Source organism: Schistocerca nitens, chromosome 4, assembly GCF_023898315.1.
Source record: "Schistocerca nitens isolate TAMUIC-IGC-003100 chromosome 4, iqSchNite1.1, whole genome shotgun sequence".
Taxonomy (NCBI): Eukaryota; Metazoa; Arthropoda; class Insecta; order Orthoptera; family Acrididae; genus Schistocerca; species Schistocerca nitens.
This window is the reverse complement of record NC_064617.1, coordinates 527,426,663-527,446,318: the sequence shown is the minus strand read 5'-3', so window position 1 is coordinate 527,446,318 and position 19,656 is coordinate 527,426,663.

The window sequence follows — 19,656 nt, the reverse complement described above, 5'->3', positions numbered from 1 at the left end:
GTTCGATCCCCGCCACTGCCTAAACTTTGATAAATAATCATCATTGGCGGCCGAAGACTTCCGGCATAAGAAGTCAGCCTCATTCTGCCAACGGCCTTGTCAAAGAGGGCGGAGGAGCGGACAGAGGTTCAGGGCTCTCTCTTGTCCTAGGGGTGGGAAATTGCCCCTAAAGGCGGAAGAATCAGCATTGATCAACGACATGAGGATGCAGAAGGCAATGGAAACCACTGCATTAAAGACACGTAACGTGTATCCACAGGACATGTGGCCTGTAATTGAAGAAGTGTCATGATGATCTCTCCATTGGCAAAAGATTCCGGAATAGTACCCCATTCGGATCTCTGGGATGGGACTGCCAAGGGGGAGGTTACCATGAGAAAAAGATTGAATAATCTACGAAAGGATAACGTTCTACGAGTCAGGGCGTGGAATATCAGAAGCTTGAACGTGGTAGGGAAACTAGAAAATCTGAAAAGGGAAATGCAAAGGCTCAATCTAGATATAGTAGGGGTCAGTGAAGTGAAGTGGAAGGAAGACAAGGATTTCTGGTCAGATGAGTATCGGGTAAAATCAACAGCAGCAGAAAATGGTATAACAGGTGTAGGATTCGTTATGAATAGGAAGGTAGGGCAGAGGGTGTGTTACTGTGAACAGTTCAGTGACCGGGTTCTTCTAATCAGAATCGACAGCAGACCAACACCGACAACGATAGTTCAGGCATACATGCCGACGTCGCAACCTGAAGTGGACAGATAGAGAAAGTGTATGAGGATATTGAAAGGGTAATGCAGTACGTAAAGGGGGACGAAAATCTAATAGTCATGGGCGACTGGAATGCAGTTGTAGGGGAAGGAGTAGAAGAAAAGGTTACAGGAGAATATGGGCTTGGGACAAGGGATAAAAGAGGAGAAAGACTAATTGAGTTCTGTAACAAGTTTCAGCGAGTAATAGCGAATACCCTGTTCAAGAATCACAAGAGGAGAAGGTATACTTGGAAAAGGCCGGGAGATACGAGAAGATTTCAATTAGATTACATCATGGTCAGACAGAGATACCGAAATCAGATACTGCATTGTAAGGCGAACCCAGGAGCAGATATAGACTCAGATCACAATATAGTAGTGATGAAGAGTAGGTTGAAGTTCAAGACATTAGTCAGGAAGAATCAATACGCAAAGAAGTGGGATACGGAAGTACTAAGGAATGACGAGATACGTTTGAAGTTCTCTAACGCTATAGATACAGCAATAAGGAATAGCGCAGTAGGCAGTACAGTTGAAGAGGAATGGACATCTCTAAAAAGGGCCATCACAGAAGTTGGGAAGGAAAACATAGGTACAAAGAAGGTAGCTGCGAAGTAACCATGGATAACAGACGAAATACTTCAGTTGATTGATGAAAGGAGGAAGTACAAACATGTTCTGGGAAAATTAGGAATACAGAAGTACAAATCGCTGAGGAATGAAATAAATAGGAAGTGCAGGGAAGCTAAGACGAAATGGCTGCAGGGAAAATGTGAAGACACCGAAAAAGATATGATTGTCGGAAGGACAGACTCAGCATTCAGGAAAGTCAAAACAACCTTTGGTGACATTAAAAGCAACGGTGGTAACATTAAGAGTGCAACCAGAATTCCACTGTTAAACGCAGAGGAGAGAGCAGATAGGTGGAAAGAATACATTGAAAGCCTGTATGAGGGTGAAGATTTGTCTGATGTGATAGAAGAAGAAACAGCAGTCAATTTAGAAGAGATAGGGGATCCAGTATTGGAATCGGAATTTAAAAGAGCTTTCGAGGACTTACGGTCAAATACGGCAGAAGGGATAGATAACATTCCATCACAATTTCTAAAATCATTGGGGGAAGTGGCAACAAAACGACTATTCACGTTGGTGTGTAGAATATATGAGTCTGGCAACATACTATCTGACTTTCGGAAAAGCATCATCCACACAATTCCGAAGACGGCAAGAGCTAACAAGTGCAGAATTATCGCACAATCAGCTTAACAGCTCATGCATCGAAGCTGCTTACAAGAATAATATACAGAAGAATGGAAAAGAAAATTGAGAATGCGCTAGGTGACGATCAGTTTGGCTTTAGGAAAAGTAAAGGGACGAGAGAGGCAATTCTGACGTTACGGCTAATAATGGAAGCAAGGCTAAAGAAAAATAAAGACACTTTCATAGGATTTGTCGACCTGGAAAAAGCGTTCGACAATATAAAGTGGTGCAAGCTGTTCGAGATTCTGAAAAAAGTAGGGGTAAGCTATAGGGAGAGACGTGTCATATACAGTATGTACAACAATGAAGAGGGAATAATAAGAGTGGACGATCAAGAACGAAGTGCTCGTATTAAGAAGGGTGTAAGACAAGGCTGTAGCCTTCCGCCCCTACTATTCAATCTGTACATCGAGGAAGCAATGATGGAAATAAAAGAAAGGTTCAGGAGTGGAATTAAAATACAAGGTGAAAGGATATCAATGATACGATTCGCTGATGACATTGCTATCCTGAGTGAAAGTGAAGAAGAATTAAATGATCTGCTGAACGGAATGAACAGTCTAATGAGTACACAGTATGGTTGGAGAGTAAATCGGAGAAAGACGAAGGTAATGAGAAGTAGTAGAAATGAGAACAGCGAGAAACTTAACATCAGGATTGATGGTCACGAAGTCAATGAAGTTAAAGAATTCTGCTACCTAGGCAGTAAAATAATCAATGACGGACGGAGCAAGGAGGACATCAAAAGCAGACTCGCTATGGAAGAAAAGGCATTTCTGGCCAAGAGAAGTCCACTAATATCAAATACCGGCCTTAATTTGAGGAAGAAATTTCTGAGGATGTACGTCTGGAGTACAGCATTGTATGGTAGTGAAACATGGACTGTGGGAAAACCAGAACAGAAGAAAATCGAAGCATTTGAGATGTGGTGCTATAGACGAATGTTGAAAATTAGGTGGACTGATAAGGTAAGGAATGAGGAGGTTCTACGCAGAATCGGAGAGGAAAGGAATATGTGGAAAACACTGATAGGGAGAAGGGATAGGATGATAGGACATCTGCTAAGACATGAGGGAATGACTTCCATGGTACTAGAGGGAGCTGTAGAGGGCAAAAACTGTAGAGGAAGACAGAGATTGGAATATGTCAAGCAAATAATTGAGGACGTAGGTTGCAAGTGCTACTCTGAGATGAAGAGGTTAGCACAGGAAAGGAATTCATGGCGGGCCGGATCAAACCAGTCAGTAGACCGATGACCAAAAAAAAACCTTCAGAAATTCAAAGATAATATTCCGATCTACAGTGTAAAAGCTTTCTCGAAGTCGACAGGTGCAATAAACGTAGGTTTGCCTTTCCTTAACCTGTCTTCTAAGATAAGTTGTAGGTTTAGGATTGCCTCGCGTGTTCCTACAGACCGATCTTCCCCGACGTCGGCTTGTACCATTTTTCGTTTCTTATATAAAGAATTCGTGTTAGTGTTTGGAACCATGACTTATTAAACTGATACTGAGGTAATTTTCACACCTGTCAACAGCTACCTGCTTGGAAACTGGAACTGTTACGTTCTTCTTGAAGCCTGAGGGTATTCCGCGTGTCTCATGTGCGTTGCACACCGGATGGAAGATTTTTATCATGGCTGGCTCTCGTACATAACTGACATCGTCTTGCAAGAGAACATCACGAACATGACCTCATATTTTAAGGAGAATAAAGGACACTTGTTACATGTCAGCTCCAGCAGTCAATCCCAATCAAACATTAGGGCTATAGTTTGGATTTTACACAGTGAATACCTTATGGAAGTGTAGCTTTCAAAAAGGCGCGTGCACCGGGTGTTTGTCCATCATAATACAGCAGCTTAATGCCCGAGCGCGAAGTGCTATACAGTAAAATGAGTAAGAGGTTTTTGTTCCTAATGTAGATGAACCAACAAGCGATAGGGTGGCGCCTCCAGTAGCGTACGGGACAATGGTCAAATTGCAACGTTTAAAAGTCAAAGAGCTGCTGAATGTCGTAACTGGTAAGCAGCATTATGTGTAGCTATTCGAATAACTTTTATATCATGCAGACGAAAGCATATCGAGCTTTCTTTGTGCTATTATTTATACCTTTCAGTTTAGTTGCGGAAGCCGGCCGCTGTGGCCGAGCGGTTCTAGGCGCTTCAGTTCGGAACCGCGCTACTGCTATGGCCGCAGGTTCGAATCCTGCCTTGGGCACGGATGTGTGTGATGTTCTTAGGTTAGTTAGGTTTAAGTAGTTCTAAGTCTAGGGGACTGATGACCTTAGATGTTAAGTCCCATAGTGCTTAGAGCCAGTTGAACCGTTTTTTAGTTGCGGAAATCGTAGACAAGCTGATGAAATCGTGCTATTTATAGTGAAAAATAATGGACTGATGTTCGATGCATCTTTACGAGAGGTTGGCGATGACGATAATGAAACTGCCCTTTCACCACAATCACAATAGTCGGACAGCTTCATTGGTACAACGCGACAGGGGTGTAAAAACAAGGAATTAACTGATGATGAAGCCTGCTTTGAAGATGTAACATCGTCGGATATCACTTAGCGCCTGCTCGTAACAGAGGAGTATATGAAACGAGCTGTCGCCTTCTGGTAAAGTGAAACGAAGGGAGAACTTTCTTTAAGGGGACCTGGACGTCATTAGGGCCCTGAAAATGGATTTTTTTTAAATAAAATTCTGTGAGTCTTTTCTAAAAATGTGATTTATGCTTAGTACCACAACATTTTCGTGTATAAATGCCTTTCTAAAGCAGATGCGGCGCGTGAATGCTTAGCTGTCACACAACTGTCTAACACAAAAAGTTGCCTACAAATTTGGTTATTTCATTTTTGCGCCGCTGTTTCTTTAGCAATTCGTTTATGTAATGTCCTTGAAGAGCATACCGAGAGTACCATGAGTAGGGTTTTATTGCACTAAATATTGCTGTCGATACTAGATTTATTTACGTTTTCCGCGTGCGTTCGTATTGTAAACTTGTTGTGGTTGCGTGTCTCAATCATTTTACATCGTAAAATGCCAAAAACGAAGAAGTCTAATTGCAGTCATAAACTTTACGGCAATCTATCCAGCAAAACTGCAATAGAATGCCAAGTGTGTAAAGTAACGAAATGTACAATGACTTCTCCTGCAGCAAGCACAAAATATAGGGAAGTGAATATTCGTCTTACTTAGGCCATGAGTTGTTTTGGGAAGGGAAGAAACCCAGCCCAGATATTGTGTATTGCGATGGATCTCCCACCACCACCTGTCAAATTTGAGAAGTATTATAAGCGGTTGCATACTGACCTAACAGAAAGTGTAGCATATACACAGAGGAAAGAAAGAAGCTGTAGATATTTGTCAGTCTACTGATATTTTTGCTGCATTGGACGGTTCCTGGCAGAAGAGAGGCCATACGAAACTGAATGAAGTTTTCACAGTTACCTTAGCACGTAAGGGAAGGTATTAGATTATGAATGCCTGACAAAACGCTGCCAAGGTCTTGCCAGTAAGATAAATGAACAATTTGAAGGTTTCAATGGTGATATGGAAAACAAGGTGGCAATCTCTATTTTTATTAGGTCAGTTGCCAGATGTGGTTTGCTATACACTCACTACCATGGAACTGGTGACTCGAAAGGCTTCCTTAGTGTTGTGGCTATTAAACCATATGGTGAAACTCATACTTCAGATGGAATATATAGAACATGTATAGACGAGAATGCCGGCTAGACTTAAGAAACTCTGCAAGGACATTACAGAAAAAAACCTCTCTAATGGCAAATAAATTGGAGGACAATGCAGACTCACCAAATCAGAAACAGAAAACCTAATATTTTTGTCTAACCGTCAGGAGAAACAGAGAAATACACTCCAGAGACAGGTAGTGCTATTTTCATTGTTTTCTACGAGAAGTGTCTAGCAACCACAGTTTAGTCAACAATCAGACGCCTTTAGTGAATTAGCAGTCTAGTTAAAAGTTGATTAACTCTCTGCAGTAAATTGGTTTCTTAGGATGGATAGGATGTGTGACTGCTGTGTACGGACGCAAAAGGAGCTGGCCACTTTTCGCGAACAGCTGAACGTGTTGATGGCCGCGGTCAGCCGTCTTCAGGCTGTTGCCTCGGAGTGTAGCGGCAGTGAGGAGTCTGATGCGTCGCATGGTACACCCCAGGTGTTACATGCTTCACCCACTGTCCCTGCTGTCGAGACGTCTTCGCGGGTACCGGGCGCGGTTGGGCCACCCTCTCTCCAAGGGGCGGGTTCAGCGGCGTTCGCGGCGCACGAAGCGGATGGTCAATGTGGAGGCTGGCCGTGTGGCATCGCCCGCTCTGCCTGTGAGTGGACATGTGGCCGCTCCTTCAGCAAGGTCCGAGCAGGCACACGGGGGGAGGGGTTTATTAGTTATTGGGAGCTCCAACGTTAGGCGGGTGATGGAGCCCCTTAGGGAAATAGTGTAAAGGTGAGGGAAGAAGGCCAGTGTTCACTCTGTCTGCTTGCCCGGGGGTCTCATCCGAGATGTGGAGGAGGCCCTGCCGGCGGCGATAGAGAGCACTGGATGCACCCGACTGCAAATTGTTTCTCATGTCGGCACCAATGACTCCTGCCGTCTGGGTTCAGAGGTCATCCTCAGTTCGTACATGCGGTTGGCGGAATTGGTGAAGGCGGAAAGCCTCGCTCGCGGAGTGGAATCTGAGCTAACTATTTGTAGTATCGTTCCTAGAACCGATCGCGGTCCTCTGGTTTGGAGCCGAGTAGAAGGCTTAAACCAGAGGCTCAAACGATTGTGCGGAGATCTGGGGTGCAAATTTCTCGACCTCTGCTATCGGGTGGAGAAATGTAGGGTCCCCCTGAATAGGTCAGGCGTGCACTACACGCCGGAAGCGGTTACAAGGGTAGCGGAGTACGTGTGGAGTGCACATGTGGGTTTTTTAGGTTGGAGAATTCCCTCCCTAGGCCCGACAAGACGCCTCCTGAGACGCGGCAAGGTAGGAGTAGGCAAAATGCAACAGGGAATAACAATATTAATGTGCTAATAGTAAACTGCAGGAGCGTCTATAGAAAGGTCCCAGAACTGCTCTCATTAATAAACGGTCACAACGCCCATATAGTAGCAGGGACAGAAAGTTGGCTGAAACCAGACGTAAACAGTAATGAAATCCTAAACTCAGGTTGGAATGTACACCGCAGAGACAGGCTGGACAGTGAAGGGGGAGGCGTGTTTATAGCGATAAGAAATGCAATAGTATCGAAGGAAATTGACGGAGATTCGAAATGTGAAATAATTTGGTTGAAGGTCACGGTTAAAGCAGGCTCAGATATGGTAAATGGATGTCTCTATAGGCCCCCTGGCTCAGCAGCTGTTGTGGCTGAGCACCTCAACGATAATTTGGAAAATATTTCGAGTAGATTTCCCCACCATGTTATAGTTCTCGGTGGAGATTTTAATTTGCCGGATATAGACTGAGAGACTCAAACGTTCATAACGGGTGGCAGGGACAAAGAATCCAGTGAAATTTTATTAAGTGCTTTATCTGAAAACTACCTTGAGCAGTTAAACAGAGAACCCACTCGTGGCGATAACATATTAGACCTTCTGCTGACAAACAGACCCGAACTATTTGAAACAACGCAGAACAGGGAATCAGCGATCATAAAGCGGCTACTGCATCGATGATTTCAGCCGTAAATAGAAATATTAAAACAGGTAGAAAGATTTTTCTGTTTGGCAAAAGTGACAAAAAGCAGATTACAGAGTATCTGACGGCTCAACACAAAAGTTTTGTGTCAAGTACAGATAGTGTTGAGGATCAGTGGACAATGTTCAAAACCATCGTGCAATATGCGTTAGATGAGTATGTGCCAAGCAAGATCGTAAGAGATGGAAAACAGCCACCGTGGTACAACAATCGAGTTAGCAAACTGCTGCGGAAGCAAAGGGAACTTCACAGCAAACATAAACATAGCCAAAGCCTTGCAGACAAACAAAAATTACGCGAAGCGAAATGTAGTGTGACGAGGGCTATGCGAGAGGCGTTCAATGAATTCGAAAGTAAAGTTCTATATACTGAATTGGCAGAAAATCCTAAGAAATTTTGGTCTTATGTCAAAGTGGTAGGTGGATCAAAACAAAATGTCCAGACACTCTGTGACCAAAATGGTACTGAAACAGAGGATGACAGACTAAAGGCCTAAATACTAAATCTCTTTTTCCAAAGCTGTTTCACAGAGGAAGACTGCACTGTAGTTCCTTCTCTAGATTGTCACACAGGTGACAAGATGGTAGATATCGAAATAGACGACAGAGGGATAGAGAAACAATTAAAATCGCTCAAAAGAGGAAAGGCCGCTGGACCTGACGGGATACCAGTTCGATTTTACACAGAGTACGCGAAGGAACTTGCCCCCCTTCTTGCAGCGGTGTACCGTAGGTCTCTAGAAGAGCGTAGCGTTCCAAAGGATTGGAAAAGGGCACAGGTCAGCCCCGTTTTCAAGAAGGGACGTCGAACAGATGTGCAGAACTATAGACCTATATCTCTAACGTCGATCAGTTGTAGAATTTTGGAACACGTATTATGTTCGAGTATAATGACTTTTCTAGAGACTAGAAATCTACTCTGTAAGAATCAGCATGGGTTTCGAAAAAGACGGTCGTGTGAAACCCAGCTCGCGCTATTCGTCCACGAGACTCAGAGGGCCATAGACACGGGTTCCCAGGTAGATGCCGTGTTTCTTGACTTCCGCAAGGCGTTCGATACAGTTCCCCACAGTCGTTTAATGAACAAAGTAAGAGCATATGGACTATCAGACCAATTTTGTGATTGGATTGAAGAGTTCCTAGATCACAGAACGCAGCATGTTATTCTCAATGGAGAGAAGTCTTCCGAAGTAAGAGTGATTTCAGGTGTGCCGCAGGAGAGTGTCATAGGACCGTTGCTATTCAAAAAAATGGTTCAAATGGCTCTGAGCACTATGGGACTCAACATCTGTGATCATAAGTCCCCTAGAATTTAGAACTGCTTAAACCTAACTAACCTAAGGATATCACACACATCCATGCGCGAGGCAGGATTCGAACCAGCGACCGTAGCAGTCGCGCGGTTCCTGACTGAGCGCCTAGAACCGCTAGACCACCGCTGCCGGCGTTGCTATTCACAATATACATAAATGACCTTGTGGATGATATCGGAAGTTCACTGAGGCTTTTTGCAGATGATGCTGTAGTGTATCGTGAGGCTTTTTGCAGATGATGCTGTAGTGTATCGAGAGGTTGTAACAATGGAAAATTGTACTGAAACGCAGGAGGATCTGCAGCGAATTGACGCATGACGAATGGCAACTGAATCTCAACGTAGACAAGTGTAATGTGCTGCGAATACATAGAAAGATAGATCCCTTATCATTTAGCTACAAAATAGCAGGTCAGCAACTGGAAGCAGTTAATTCCATAAATTATCTGGGAATACGCATTAGGAGTGATTTAAAATGGAATGATCATATAAAGTTGATCGTTGGTAAAGCAGATGCCAGACGGAGATTCATTGGAAGAATCCTAAGGAAATGCAATCCGAAAACAAAGGAAGTAGGTTACAGTACGCTTGTTCGTCCACTGCTTGAATACTGCTCAGCATCGTGGGATCCGTACCAGATAGGGTTGATAGAAGAGATAGAGGACATCCAACGGAGAGCAGCGCGCTTCTTTACAGGAACATTTAGTAATCGCGAAAGCTTACGGAGATAACAGATAAACTCCAGTGGAAGACTGCAGGAGAGGCGCTCAGTAGCTTGGTACGGGCTTTTGTTAAAGTTTCGAGAACATACCTTCACCGAGGAGTCAAGCAGTATATTGCTCCCTCCTACGTATATCTCGCGAAGAGACCATGAGGATAAAATCAGAGAGATTAGAGCCCACACAGAGGCATACCGAAAATCGTTCTTTCCGCGAACAATACGAGACTGGAATAGAAGGGAGAACCGATAGAAGTACTCAAGGAACCCTCCGCCACACACCGTCAGGTGGCTTGCGGAGTATGGATGTAGATGTAGATGTAGAGAAAAGTAGTTTGGGTAACTTTGTTTCACAGAATATCCATTGATGAGTGTCCTCAGGGTGGCCTCTGCCCAAAAGGAAACACTTCGTGGTGCAAGTTTAATAGGTGAGAAGCAAATGGAGACAAATATAAACATGCACGCCCCATACCAAAAACTGTTATGTATTTGTTGTAGTTGCTACGACAGAACAAAAATACTCTCAAGAAATATACAGAGATCTTTCACATTCTAAACTCCTGAAAAAATGTTCACATTGCAAAACACAGAAACCGAATGAAAGCATCATTAGTTGAATTTTGGAACGCTTGCCAAAAACTGTTTTTGTTGACAAGTCAGCTTTCCATATTGGTGTGATGGACGCCATAACAGGTTTTGCTGATGGAGTAACAAGCAGATTAAAAACCATGGGCAGAGTAGGCCTGAAAACTGAGAACAACGTGAAAAGTGAGTTGCTGCGAGTTGGCACACAATGTATCGCTGAAGCTGGAAAAGCTGATGAAAGCATGACCAAGGTGGCCAGAATAATAACGAAAAGAAAAAAAATATGAAAAGGATATTCAGAATCAACAAGATTGGTTATGTTCCCTCGTTACTTCAGTGGCTCTCCATCTAAGGGTAATTAACCCCCTGGGAGAATGACATTAAATTTTATGAAGCGTCAAACCGCAAAGAGTTTGATTACGGTTTTTTGTTGTTGTAAGCTTCAGACCGAAGCCTGGTTTGATGCAGCTCTTCAGTTTATCCTATGCAAGCTTCTTCATATCTGCATAACTACAACCCCCCAAACTTCCTTCCAATACCAGGTTTACGGTTCCTCGATGCCTACGGATGCGCAATATCAAATTTCTACTTCCCCAGTTCGATTTGGTTGCCTTCGTTAGATATTCGACCCATTTAATCATCCGCACTCTGTAGCACTGCACTTCTAAAGTTTCTGTTCTCTTCTTGTCTGAACTGCTTATGGTCCACTCTTCATATAGTACAGCGCTTAAATTCATACAAAGATCTTCAGAAAAGATTTCCTAACACTTGAATTTATATTCGATGTTGATAAATTTCTCTTTTCCCGAAACAATTTTCTTTCCAGTCCGCATTTATATCCTCACTACTACGGCCATCGTCAGTTATTTAGGTTGCCCTAACAGCAAAACTGATGAGTTGCTTTTAATGTTACGTTTAATAAACTCGCGCTATCAGTAGTTGTCAACGGAACGGAAACCACTTGTAGCGTGTGCCTTTAATCTGAAGGTGACCGCTAGCTGCTCGAAACCGGTTACAGCATCGGGAAACACTCATGTGAACGTTTGTATGTGTTTATTACTTTAATATTAAGAAACAAGTATGGTACCTTAAGATGCAAAGACTTTTTAGTCATTGTATTGATTTAAGCGTTATCGGGGTTGTGTAAAGGTAGCAGTGTAACAAGCTGTATTGGTTAAGTATCGTGTATTGCAATTGTAATCATATTCTTATTGAGACCAGATGCGTTTCGTTTTATTCTAAAGCATCTTCGGTGGTCAGGTTTTTTTGTTGTTTACTTCATTCTTCTTGTTCTCCCATGTGCATGTTTTGGGCATTCAGCACACAGCATTTTCACTGCATTAAATATTCACATTTCTGTATTGAGGCGATATATTGTCATCTCGCCATCTCTGAAAAATGCGGAAAAAAGGCCGACAGACAAGGAATACTTGTATATAGCACTGAAACTTTGATCTTGCTTTATTGGTGTACCCTGAGGTCAATAAAATTGGAGTACCCTGAGATCAATAAAAAACGATAAAAAATAAAGCTGAAAAAGTGGTTTTTCCTGTGACCTCTATCGTGATTGAAGTACACTAACGTTCGGTCCTTCCAATAAATATCAGTGCAGCATCGTTTCCTTCGCGGCTCAAATTATGTTGTCATTACACTTTGCATTGCTCGCGATTCAATGCTCGCGATTCATGCTTCTAGCTGCTCAACGGATGTGACACATTACACTAACTACTTCCCCATCTTGTAGTCAAATGACACTGATTTTTTCGTCTGTTTACGCACGTTGCATTACAATTATTTATTTTTAGTGTCAGTTACTAGTATTTGTGCTAATGTTTGATCATCGGTAAGTCCCTCAAGTTTTTTCAACAACATTTTAGAGACATGTTCTTGCTAAACATAACAGCTTCTTCAATAGGGAATTACAGAAGGTTTTCTACGATGCTGTGTATGTAATACAGGAACAGTAGTGGCAGTTCTTAGAGTCATGTCAGTTAGACTTCCTCTGTTTGTAAATTAAAACTAAATTCTAAACTTTGTCTGTGGACGGGTCTTTCATTGAATTAGAAAAGTATTCCAATATTGTATTGTATGGAATTGGAGACCTAGAAACGACAGAGAGGCTTCGTCACCGCCGTAGCCCGCAGTGGTACACAACCCCACAACAGGCTACAGCAGTCCACTCGCCCCCCACCACCACCCCACACCGAACCCAGGGTTGTGTGGTTCGGTCCCCGATGGACCCCCCCCCCCGCCCCCCTCCCTCCCCTGGGAACGTCTCACACCAGACGAGTATAAACCCCAATGCAATGTTTGCGTGGTAGAGTAATTGTAATTACGGTGTATAATTATAGTGTACGCGTACGTGGAGAAAGTCTTTGCGCATCAATCGCCGACATAGTGTAACTGAGGCGGATTGAGGAGAACCAGCCGGGCTATTCCAATATTACGTAAGCACTTATTTTATTCTTTGGGCAACGGTATGTAAGTGTGTAGTAGGAGTTCTGCCAGTCAAACAATACGGCATGAATATGGCATCGACTGTCTATATAACCGTCTTGATCTCGTTAGTTAGCTGAACAAGCTGCGTCTCAGACGATAGTGCTTACTGAATTTATGTCGATTCCTACGGATAAGTTCCCAGTTTTCCACAAGAGGCACCTTAAGCGATCACACAGTATGTTCTACAATTCAACAACAAAAGGACGTTTCTGAGATACGTCTGTAGTTTTTCTCTCGTCTCTCTTGCTACACTTTCTGAAGTCTAGATTAACGTGCTCTTTTCATCTCTGTAACATTACCTGACAATTGCTAGCTATGAAATGCTCCCACAGTAAAAAGTTTCACGGATCACTGCCGGAAATTCGTATTGTCCAAGAGATGATGTAATATTCGGCAGTTTGCCACTCGGCAGTGCCTGTTATTGCGTTAATTCATGTCTTTTAAAGTCTATGTATCTAGTTGTAAAGAAGAAAATCACTGATAAAAGCAATATTTCGCTTTGGTTCTAGTGCCTGGTCCCCTCTAAACCAACGCAGCTTGCGTCACAGTCACGATACAGAAAGTGGTTACCTACCCCCACAAAATTACAATAAATATAAAAATTTCACACCTTCTGTCATTCTAAGATGTTCTTAAATCTAAATGTAGTTATTATTGTTGATGAAATGCAATTGTTCTATTCCACTTGCAGGAGAACATTTTTCGCAGATTGTGGCGTATGGGTACAATCACGTCCTTAAACCTAAAGCCGTCCTCAGATGGGACGAGAAGGCGTTCGAGAAAAAGGGGCTGGTCGATTTTTGTGACGTCATAACAAGGAATTTCACGTTACACAGCATTCAGTAGCTTGAAAAACTGAATAAAGCAAGACAGTGTTGCTTCTTGGGGAGGAACGTGGCCAACGACATGCAAGAGTGCATTCTGTGTCACCAGCAGAAGTTGGGAAATGCCATATTGGAATGTATGCTATTTCGGAGCACTAGTACCTTGAAGATCTCTTGAAAACGTAGAATTATTGCTACAGTTTTTTGTAATAATATGATGCGAAATGTCATATTGACTGTTAAAGAATTTTCGTAGTTAGTTCTTTTATAGCTTATAACCTGCGTGTTATGAAAGTCGCCCGTTTCAAGATTACAGCGTTTTGAAGATTTATCAAAAACGCGTTGTTCAGGATTTATTCGAATTGAATATCGGTTTATGACAGATCGGCGATTAAAGACTTTAGGGGATCTTAAGATAAAAGACATTGCCATCTGTTACGCACATTCACCGTAGTGCAGTTGATAGAGGCGCAGAGAACAGACACAAAGAGAGCTGGTTCTTATTAGTTGAATATAAGTATGTTCTATAATATTCAATGTTATCTACATATTTTGATAACATGCCGAGGAACTTGAACTTACGAACTGCAAGACCACTACCCACGTCTGTGCCTGGTCTTATTTCAATTCAGTGATTATTTAATCATCTAAGAAATTCTCCAGATTGTGGGATACATAGTTCCTTTACAAATATTGTGTATTCCTACGAGCACAAACACACACACACACACACACACACACACACACACACAGAGAGAGAGAGAGAGAGAGAGAGAGAGACGCACACACACAAGCATTTCAATGGAGTACAGAAAACTGAAGAATAATAGTGCAGTAAATAACGGATTTTTTTGCCATTAATGGTGTGCTTCCGGGTGTTCTGCCAAGTTGTTTCCATTTTATGTACAATATTTCGAGGGCCGGCCAGACACCTTCTTCGTGAACAATTTTTTGCGATCTGGGCTGCTTTTTATCACTAATGTACGTTATTAACTGGGAACATCCGCTTTTAAGAAGAAACGTAGCCAAGGGGCAGTTACCACTCACAGGAAAAACATAACAAACTGGTGGATGAAGAATACATTACCTTTGTGACGAAGCATAAAACGACAAATTTATCGTTTAACGTCGTAAGAGCCACCGCAGCGCTGTGTAAGTAGACGTTGATAATGAATTATTAAATACTACATTCATATATGCAATCTACAAAGAAACTTATTCAGAAAAACGCAAAACCTTTTTATACCAGGCGGAAAAGACAAATCAGACAGCAAGTATAAGCCAGGAATGGCTACCGTGATTTTGCAACTGTTCATCTGAATGCGGCACCGCAATCGCAAATGTCAAATCAGTCGATATTTTACTGTTAACATTGTGCGAGTAGATCAAGAAGCAGAAATACTGGTTCTGACAACAATAGTAAATCAATGTCAAGGCAGCCTTCGTAAAAACTGGTTCTGGAGTTGCGGCTTGTCTTGCAGATTCGAGGGATAAGGCTCCGCCTGACGAAACAGATGTATAGTGACGACACACATACTGTATTATGTAAGTCACTGAAATACAGACTGCAGAAATACTTACTTCCATTCCTCTTATGCATGAATCTTTAATGTTACAGTAGAAAAAATAATTTAAAAAAATATTCTAAAATTTTTGTCTCGACTGTGAAGAGTACATTCTCTGTTCATTCATAGGCCAGTTACAGGACCTGACTACCGACAAAAGTTAGAGAGTTATTCAGAGATTTTTGGTTAGTATTTTGGTGTAAGGGACCCTTTGTCCACAATGGATGTTACAGAGTTTTTTGTTCTTTGGTCATCAGTCTACTGACTGGTTTGATGCGGCCCGCCACGAATTCCTTTCCTGTGCTAACCTCTTCATCTCAGAGTAGCACTTGCAACCTACGTCCTCAATTATTTGCTTGACGTATTCCAATCTCTGTCTTCCTCTACAGTTTTTGCCCTCTACAGCTCCCTCTAGTACCATGGAAGTCATTCCCTCATGTCTTAGCAGATGTCCTATCATCCTATCCCTTCTCCTTATCAGTGTTTTCCACATATTCCTTCCCTCTCCGATTCTGCGTAGAACCTCCTCATTCCTTACCTTATCAGTCCACCTAATTTTCAACATTCGTCTATAGCACCACATCTCAAATGCTTCGATTCTCTGATTCTGATTCTGTAAGTTTATGCAGTTCAGAGCAGAAGACTCTTCTCAAATTCTCGGGGAAATCGATACATCCTGAGAAGGAAAAAAATATTTATATTGATAAGGGGAGCATAAAATTTGAAATCTATATAAAAATTGATGACGTCAGAACTGATCAAGTGAAAAAATTTTGTGTTGGTAGTAAAATCGCAGAGAACAATAGACTATAATGAATGTAAAGACCGGATTCCATTGACAAAACAGGCATTTAAAAAGAGCACATGAATATAGATGTCAGAATATCCATTGCAAAAACATTTGTATAGAGTATACTGCTTTATGGAAACGAAAGGTGGTCTGTGGACTGATTGGAAGGGAATCGACTTGAAGCTGCGGAAATGTGGCTATGGCGTAAAATGGCAACAATGAGCTGGGCAGAAAGAAAAGCTAAACGGAAGTTTAGTTGTCAATTTGGAAGTGCTGTGATCATCGTTTCGTCTTTCATTGAGTTACTGAAGTGAAGTACGAGTATATCTCATTCTTTGCATGGAGCGGTGTGCATAGTTGAAGCGTACATTGTACTGGTTCGTTTAAGAACCAACTATTTCCGTATTCCTGCAAACAGCAGTGTTCAGAAGTTGATAGCGAGAGGACGGTCCACGAGCGATCACTCTAATTCTAAGTGTAGCTTACAGTTCGAACTCGGGAAGTGACTGCAAATATTTTGCAGGTTACTGGTAGCCCGACAAAATTTGTGAGACGACTCTGTCATCAGAAAAACTGTTAAACGTACATTTTGTCCTTGTGTATTCCAGTCCTTAGATCTTAAACCTTGCTGCGCCATGTGTTTGGACTGCTGATAACGGAAAGAAGGTTAAGTACTGCGAGTGAAAATCTTTTATGCTGATTACTCCGCATCTTGTGTGTATTTTACAGAGGATAACTTCTAGTGCGCCATGAGCTACCCTTTAAAAGTCTTTATTTCCAAGACTGGAATTTGGGCAGCCCACCATCAGTGATATGCTGTACATGCCTTCAACAAACTGTGCAAATTCTTTATGAATTTTGTAAATTATGTCGATGTTTGCGGTGCACAGAGTTACAAAACTGCAAAACGCTAAACGGCATGGTACTCACCATCTCTTTAAATTACACGTAAACACGATCTGCAGGCATTTTTTTAATCAGTTGCGTGTGAAGAGAAACGACACTTGCCTCAGCTCGGGGCCCCACGAGAAATACGTGCTCCAAAAATGGTTCAAATGGCTCGGAGCACTATGGGACGTAACGTCTGAGGTCATCAGTCTCCTAGAACTTGGAACTACTTAAACCTAACTACCCTAAGGACATCACACACATCCATGCCCGACGCAGGATTCGAACCTGTGACCGTAGCGGTCGCACGGTGCCAGACTAAAGCGCCTAGAACAGCTCGGCACATCGGCCGGCTGTACTTGCTCCGCAACGAACTTGCGACGTAACACAAATCGGCTCGAGGCCCATGAGAGAGACAGGCCGTGGTGCGTACGTCACAGTACGTGACACTGCAGGTCTTACAATACAAGTGCCAGCAGCCGTGTTCGGTGAGGAGCGAGCAATAATTTCAGACGAGTTTAATAATTCTGGACTGTCTGTTTAAATGCAAGGAAGTTCTCGATAGCACACGAGAAAATTAAGCCCTTTATTGAGTACCTTTTCAATTAAATATTGATTTCCCGTGGGCCCTGCACGGGGCCGAGCGTTCGCGAAGAGTGCCAGAGATGCCGACTAATGTGACGTCACAAGTTCCTTGCCTAACCCATATAACTCGTTGGCTCCAAATCGTCTGCCATACTTCGCGAACGCTCGTCACTGTGCAGAGCCCACGGGAAATCAATCTGTAATTGATAAGCTACACACTGAAGCTTTTAACTTAGTCGTGCACTATAGAGAGCTTGCATGGACTAAATTATTAACCTCCTCTGAAATTGTTACTCGCTCCCCGCCAGAGAAAGCTGCTGGCACTCTTAAGACCAGAGTGTCACTTGCTATGGCGTACACATCACGGCCGCTCTTCGTTGTTCGCCTCGTCTCAGCTACACTGGTGGGTCGTAACGGATAAGATGTAGCTCAAGGTGTACAACAACATATCTTTTATCAAGCATTGCGAGTGATAAAACGATTGTAAATTGCGCACTTACCCTCTTCAAGATTTAAAAAAAAAATTAAATTTTTGTGGACCGCGTCTGGTAATCGAATTATCAGATATATGGTTACAGGAATATGAAAGGCCATACTTTTTTTTCGAGCAAGATGGAGTTATGTGCTGAATTCTACCAATGTTTAGCTATTGTGGTATTAGTCAAATTTCCGTTTAGCAATTTCTCAAATCCACAACTCCCATGGGTATACTTATCTTGCGGCTGATGTTTTGTCTAGAGCTGCAGCTCCGCGAATGTGTCTAATGTCCATGACTGAAAAACTTTATGTTTATTTATCACAATTTGCCTCCATCATAAATGAAACAGTATTGTCGCGTTCGTTGCTGCCATTGTACTCTTAATCAAAGATACGCAATGTCTACTCAAAGACGATTATACGCAGTGTCGTGTGAAGTTATCAAACCAAAATACCACCTACACCCCGCTAGTAACTGCCGTAACTCACTGGAAAACTCTATTCGTAACCACCGAGGCGGCTATTTTTATAATGGAGGTTTCTGACGTCATGCTTATGACATCATCGAATATATACATCAGAGTTTCAAAGAGTAATTTGCATCAAATTCTGATTTGTACAATTTTAAATGACACTGAAGGCCAATTTTGAGCATTATTCAATACATGAAACTAGAATTCATGGGACCTCAAGCGTTGTCGGTTCTGTTCATATGCAAATGATGTTTGTGATGCACTTGATTGAACGGCATTGACATGGGGCTAGAAGGGCTGAAAATTTAATAAAACAAAATAATACTAAAATGTCAATATAAAAGTCGATGTGAATATCAAATGACTGAATATGCCGATTACAAATTTGAAATCAGATTTTGATTTCACCATCGACTGTGATACCTCAGTTACATCAGAATGCTTTTTAAGAATAGTGTAGAAAAGTATACAGAAAAGACATGTTGTCGAAGGGAAACACTGTTACCGTCTTGCGACTTGTCTTCATTACATATCTGTCCACCTCCGGTAGCTGAATGGTCAGCGTGATGGATTGTCAATCCTCTGGGCTCCGGTTCGATTCCCGGCTGGATCTGGGAATTTTCTCCGCTCAGGGACTGGGTGTTGTGCTGTCATCATCATCCTATCACCCTCATCGACTGCAGGTCGCGGAAGTGGCGTCAAATTGATAGACCGGCACCCGACGAACGGTCTGCCCGACGGGGGACCCTAGCCATACGATTAAATAAATAAATTACATATTTCAGCTTTAGATCATAAAAAATGATATCACTGACTTATAACCAAGTCACCATCAGATGAGTAAATACTTTTCATAGCGACTCGTCAGGTAAACAGACCGAGAAGTATGCTCACTATATTTATTTGTCGGAGATGGTTATGATTAAGTGGAAGCTGGTTATGATAAAGTTTGTGTGACCTAGCGCTGGAATAAATAATTTACAGAACCGAAATAGTAAGTTGATCACTGTTCCCGTCTCAAATGTGAATAACAAGTGGTTCTGACTTCTATCAAATGTTGGTAGTACTGACGATAAATTTTAAAAACTGAGCTCTTTATTGACCCAAGGAACGACTATCGACAGATGTCTTCCCACTACGCTACACACACTATGTGCTCAAAAGTATCCGGACACCCCAAAAACATATATGTTTCATATTAGGTGCGTCGTGCTGCCACCTACTGCCAGTTACTCCAT